Here is a 6,067-nt window from a genome sequence, read left to right as displayed (position 1 = left end):
CGTTACCAAAAAGGACAGGAAAAAAACAAGGACGGGTCATTCGGAGCGGCCATATTGGGGCACACCTTTGAAAATCTTTGAGTCGAATGAATCGACCCCAGTACTTATTTCTTTTAAATCTTGGTACTTATTCTATTAGTATCTTTTGCCGAACCGCTAAGTTACAGGTACGTGCCCACACCAACACCTGCTATCAAGCGATGAGGGGGGAAACAAACACAGAGACAAAGACATTCCCTCACACACACGACAGACTTCTTTCGGTTTCTATCAAATCCACTCACAAGGCTTTGGTCGGTCCGAGGCTATAATAGAAGACGCGAGACCAAGGGGCCATGCGAAAGCACTGAATCCGGAACCATGTGGTTTGGAAGCAAACTTCCTACTAGACAACCACACCTATGATGTCATTTTAAAATCAAATTCTTTATAAGTTTTAAATAGATTCTTTCAGGTGTGTAAATGTTATTTTCGTTCACATTATAGGGAACTGCAAGTCTGCAACTTCCGTAAAGTCCTATACGGGTGAATGTAGTTCTTCAGCAAGTCTGTAAAATCCCTATTTTTTTTTTAATGAAGACTGTTCCATTCTCGACTCTCAGAATGAATACGGTGAAGTGTGGAGGAGTCATGGCTCATAGGATGGAAATTTTCCTGCAATAAGTTGAGCATTTGCTGATTTCGCAAAACGCATCTTCGGTGAAAACCTAATAGACATCAGGTCAGTGATGAAGTAACGTTCCATACGCGTGGAAAAGTAAATCCCCACAACTTTCTCATTTCAGTAGATGAACGTCCAAAATATTTTGCCCAACATTGGGAAAGGGACTCATTTAAGGTCAATGTAAATATTTAGATGGGTTCGACAAGATTTAAGATTTGTGTACCTTTGTTCTTTGCTGAAGCTACTATTACACGATCAGTTTATTGTGGCATGTTTCAGTAATTCTTCGAGCATCAGTTAACTGCAGATGAAATAATTAGCACTGATATTTTACTAAGATAGCGTCCTTTGTCATTATATCAATAATTTAGAATAATCTGTATGAAAGATTTCCAAAGCAGTTGATTGGACATGAGACTAACAATCCGTAAACAGCTAGATCACCAGATCAAGCCATTTTAAATTTCGTTGATTGGGACTTTATCGATTCGTAACTCTACAGAACAATGATAAAAACTCATGGCAAGTTATCACCGCAGATGGTTTAGGATGTGTTTCAAAATGCTACCTAACTATTTTAGCCGTGTCAGAATACTGATGGCTGAAAACTCAACTCTTAAAACCTCAAACAGTGTTACTAATCTTTCATGCTATTATTCAATTCATTTTTATAGTTTTAATGTGTTTCGTTAAAATAAATAAGGATTTTATGGACATCCATTTTATTACTTTTATTCTTTTTCAGTTTGTGTATATCTGGTTGCTGAAAAACAGAAGAGGCAACTTTACGATAAAATATTGTTACATAGCAACGCATACCACAGCGCAGGTAGCCACTATTAAACTATATGAGGTTAGAAAACTCTTGATTTTAACTCTAGCTGTATCTTGAACAAGACAAAAGATACGTTTTCGTCTTGTATCCATGCAAAGAAATATAAGTTTCAAGAGGTCAATTTTATTTCTATATGAACGAATTTCGAACTATCGATAGCAGAACGTACAAGCAACTATCGATAGCAGAACGTACACATGGAGTAGCGAAAATTCCGACACATAAAATCAAATAAAATCAATTGAGATGTTAATTCTTGTTAGCAAATTAAATGGAGTTGCTTCTCTATTTAAGAAAAGTATATTCTTCCATGACAAAGCGAGTATCAAGAAACTCACACGGAAAATTTAACGACAAAATAAAACAAAACACACCAACAAATTGCTATGAAAATTTTGCTATCAACTCAAGGAATGAGAAAAATGTTATTTTCAGTGGTTAATTATTACTCTTATTTGTAACGTGCGTAGTTTGTGTTAGTCAATTAAACAATGAGGTGTCGACAACGCCTTGAATAAGATCACGTTTTTCATTACAGATTAACGACTGCCGCCTGAGTGATCAAATAACCGTCAAGTAATGTAAACACCTTTATTTGCAAGATGAATATAAAAATAAAATGACCTACACTATGTATTGGATATTTTTCTCGTGTTCTTTTTTAATGATACACGGTCACACACACGCACATCTGTACATAATACACATATACATAAGGCACACATACATAATGCACACACATATATACTTGCATACGCACACAAACACACATACATACATGCATACGCACATACATATATACATACACAAACACACATACATACATGCACACATACATACGTACATACACGCATACATTCATACATATATACACAAACACACATACATACATACACATACACGCATACATTCATACATACACACATACATACATACATACATACATACATACATACATACATACATACTTGCATACATATATGGTGAAAGCCATAGCCACTCACAATAAGGAGTGCAGGTGGAATGTCCCAGTGAAAGCCTCAGTAAAATGTAAACATAATAAACCTGGCGTAATGATTTGGGATAGAAAAGGAAAACTGTGTAGAGTTGCGGAAATCAGTTACCCAGCTAAAGATCAGCGAAAAAGAAAATACCTACACTAATCTATTGAGAAATCTATAATTAGTCTACCCAGAATGCGAGTTCAGGTTTATACCCGTAATTATTGGAGCAGTGGGATATGTAACATACTGTCTAAGTACGAATCTTGGAAAATTACGCTTTTCAAAACCGAGATGGAGAAAACTGATTCGAAGACAAGAGGGCCAAGCCATCACTGGCGCTATTAGAATCTGTAAAACTTTCCACAAGTTTTTCTTTTAAGAATATATGAACATGTCTAGGCATGCAACTTATATGCATGAGAATGCATAGGTAAAACGAAACACACACGAAACAAAAGCATACAAATCTACACATATACATGCATACATACATAGATAGATACACAGATGCATACATACACATTCATACGCACATACATACATACATACATACATACATACGCTAACCTGAGTGCTTTTTCGGTGATCCTATTACAGCGCAGGCACGGCAGTGTAGTTGAGAAGCTCGCGTTTGCAACCACATGGTTTCGAGCTCGATTCTGCTGCACCTTGGGCAAGTGTCTTCTACTATTGCCCCAGACATACGAATGCCTTGTGGGTGAATTCGGTTTACAGAAACTGAGTAGAAGCTCGTTGTGTACAGATACATTCATAATACATATGTATATATGTTTGTGTGAGTGTGTGTGTGAGTGTGTGTGTGTGGGACAAGCAGCGCTGGTTAGTTTACTTAGCGGTTCAGCAAAAAGTGACAAACGGAATAAGTACCAGACTTTAAAATACTATAATAAATGGAGGCAATTTGTTCGACCAAAACTCTTCAGGGCAGTGCTCTAGCATGACCGCCGTCCAGTAACTGGAAGAAGTATAAGATAAAAGATAAAAGATTAAAGACAAAATGAACAGATCATTGTTTCGTCTCCAACCTGTGGATTTACCATGCAAATACGATAAAACTTACACTGCATATGATTAGCAAGTTAGACACAAGTTAAGCTGCTTCTGAAGATTCACCCAAAACAATACAAAAATAGACTTATACCACATGGATTACTCTTCATCGTTTAATAATCTCTATATTAGGATCAAGGCGGCGAGCTGGTGGAATCGTTAGCACGCCGGGCAAAAATGCTTAGCGAAATTTCGTCGGTCTTTACGTTCTGTGTTCAAATTTCGTCGAGGTCCACTTTGCCTTTCATCCTTTCGGGGGCTGATAAAATAAGTACCAGTCGAGCACTGGAGTCGATGTAATCGACTTACTCCTCCCCCGAAATCACTGACCTTGTGCGAAATTGTGAAACCAATCTCCGTATTAAGACCCTGCAAGAGAAAGCCGGAGACCTGGTGAAATAAGCGCGCTGGAGGGCTTTATAATTAGATGACGAGCTGATATCTACTGCTACGAAACGTTACGACTTAAAGACACGTAATTACCTGTCCCGCTAGAATAACAAATTTAGCTTAATTTGAAGCTTATCTTCTAGATATAGCAGCCGGCGTTAAATTCCGTAACTATTCTAACCCTTTCAAGGTTAAATTTAAAACTGATATTAGAAACTTTAAAAGCTCTAAAAATAAGTTCATTTTTTCTGATAAGGCTATCAACTTATATGAAGTTAAGAATGATAAATACGATAAGTAGCTGTATAACAATATCTCTAATAAATCAATAAAAGAAACGAATGCTAGTAAATTAATGATACAAATGAATAGGGCAAACTCTTTGCATTGTGTAATAAAATTAGCGATGAGACAGAATGTTGAGCTAAAAGGGAAGCTTTTATAACTTTTAATAGGGAAACCCAACTTTGCAAACAAGCCCACCGGTAGACTTATAACTCCCGTTTGGACAGTGATAGGCTTAGTACCTCCTCCCCACCACCACACAGAAATTAAGAAATATCAGTAATAAAATTAGGAATAGTACATAACTGAAGCAGATGGTAAATAGACTGGTTTAAGAATATAACGGGTAAAACATTATATATTAGCGACAGAGGCAGTATTAATAGCGGGAGGTAATATTTATTCCCACTTAAACACGGATGTTCTGTTAGAACAAAATTTACTGCGGTAGATACCATGACAGAAACTTTCATATTGGTTTTTGGTGCAAATGCCCTCTTGTTTACATCGTTGTAGAGCTTTTTATACTAGATGGCCTAAAAACTAAGTTCTCCCCCCACCATACTATTTTTATGTATCGAGATGGTGGTTAAGGCATATCCTACGGCTGTAATGGTCATTACGCTAGATACCTTTAGGAAAAATCTGATATCTAAATTTAGCAGTATAAATTTCAAAATCATAATAGCTACAAGCATTATGTCGGCATATGAGAGGGCATATTTAAACACCGTTATTTCCTTAATATTTGCCTTTGAAGAAAGAAAGGGAAATGTCATCGAATTAATTATGGTTGGATATTGAAGGAACGTGGTTCTGTAATCAATATGCTATGTAAAATTTTTGAAGCATGCAAGTCGTTTACACATTGAACTAAAACCTGCGAACTATGTAATTCTGCAGAAAAAAATATTACGTTTATGAATCTGAAGAAATCATTTTTAATAAATTCAGATATTTCGAGAAAGTTCTTTTTTATTTCTTTACAAATTGGATATATGTATACATATGTATACTATGTAAGTAACTATCTCACCCCAAGTAAACACAAGGCTACGTTATCTTGACTTATGAAATAATGCTTATTTTCCATTTTAATTAATTTTCAGTTATAACAGATTTCCGATAGAGATAAGTTTATCTACGCAGTATGGAACCATTTTTGGGAGCAGTAGGGATTCAACTCTAGCTGCCTGGTTCTGGCTGTACCGAACCTAAAAACATGTCACTATCTCCGACGTTATCGATCATCGATTCATCATGTACCAGGCAGTCATACTTTTGTTTTATTTTTCTACCTTTTGATTGTAGGGTTTTCGAGATAGATTAGGTTAAAGGGATGACAGACCCGGAAGTTAGGTTCAATTTGACTCTGAGGAAGCATCAAAGTGCTAACGGAGATGTTAAACATCAACCTCTTATATATCTGCCAATGAACTTGCTCTAACTACTTTGACATAATTCTCGGCTAAGTGCGAACCATCACATTCTTGTTGTCATTGCTGTTGCCTCACGTTGTCAGTATATGAGACAATATAAGGCAATATGACACATTATGAGACAATGTGAGAAAAATTTCTCAATCTATAAAAAAAACAAAAACAAAAACAAATCACATATATAGGCGCAGGCGTGGCTTTGTGGTAAGAAGCTTGCTTCCCAGCCACATGGTTCCGGTTTCAGTCTCACTGCGTGGCACCTTGGGCAAGTGTCTTCTACTGTAGCCTTGGGCCGACCAAAGTATTGTGAGCGGATTTGTTAGACAGAAACTGAAAGAAACCCGTCGTATATGTGTGTGTGTGTGTGTGTATATATATA

At 36.5% G+C, this 6,067-nt stretch overlaps 1 protein-coding gene across 7 annotated transcripts in view; it reads right to left on the bottom strand.

Annotated features, from left to right (window-relative positions):
* LOC106870714 (thyroglobulin) overlaps positions 1 to 6,067 on the bottom strand; it is a 33,230-nt gene that overhangs the window by 25,407 nt on the left and 1,756 nt on the right. For 2 of the 7 annotated variants that reach the window (XM_052973859.1, XM_052973857.1), the window contains exon 2: positions 3,392 to 3,479. The exons of the other annotated variants lie outside the window; for them this stretch is intronic. The gene's annotated coding sequence lies outside the window, so the exon portion shown is untranslated. The remainder of the gene's footprint in view (positions 1 to 3,391; positions 3,480 to 6,067) is intronic. 7 annotated transcript variants of the gene reach the window in all.

The sequence above is a fragment of the Octopus bimaculoides genome, chromosome 17 (assembly GCF_001194135.2).
Source record: "Octopus bimaculoides isolate UCB-OBI-ISO-001 chromosome 17, ASM119413v2, whole genome shotgun sequence".
In the NCBI taxonomy this organism is placed as follows: domain Eukaryota; kingdom Metazoa; phylum Mollusca; class Cephalopoda; order Octopoda; family Octopodidae; genus Octopus; species Octopus bimaculoides.
The sequence above is the reverse complement of the archived record's forward strand: the minus strand, read 5'-3'. Positions and strand labels throughout refer to the sequence as shown.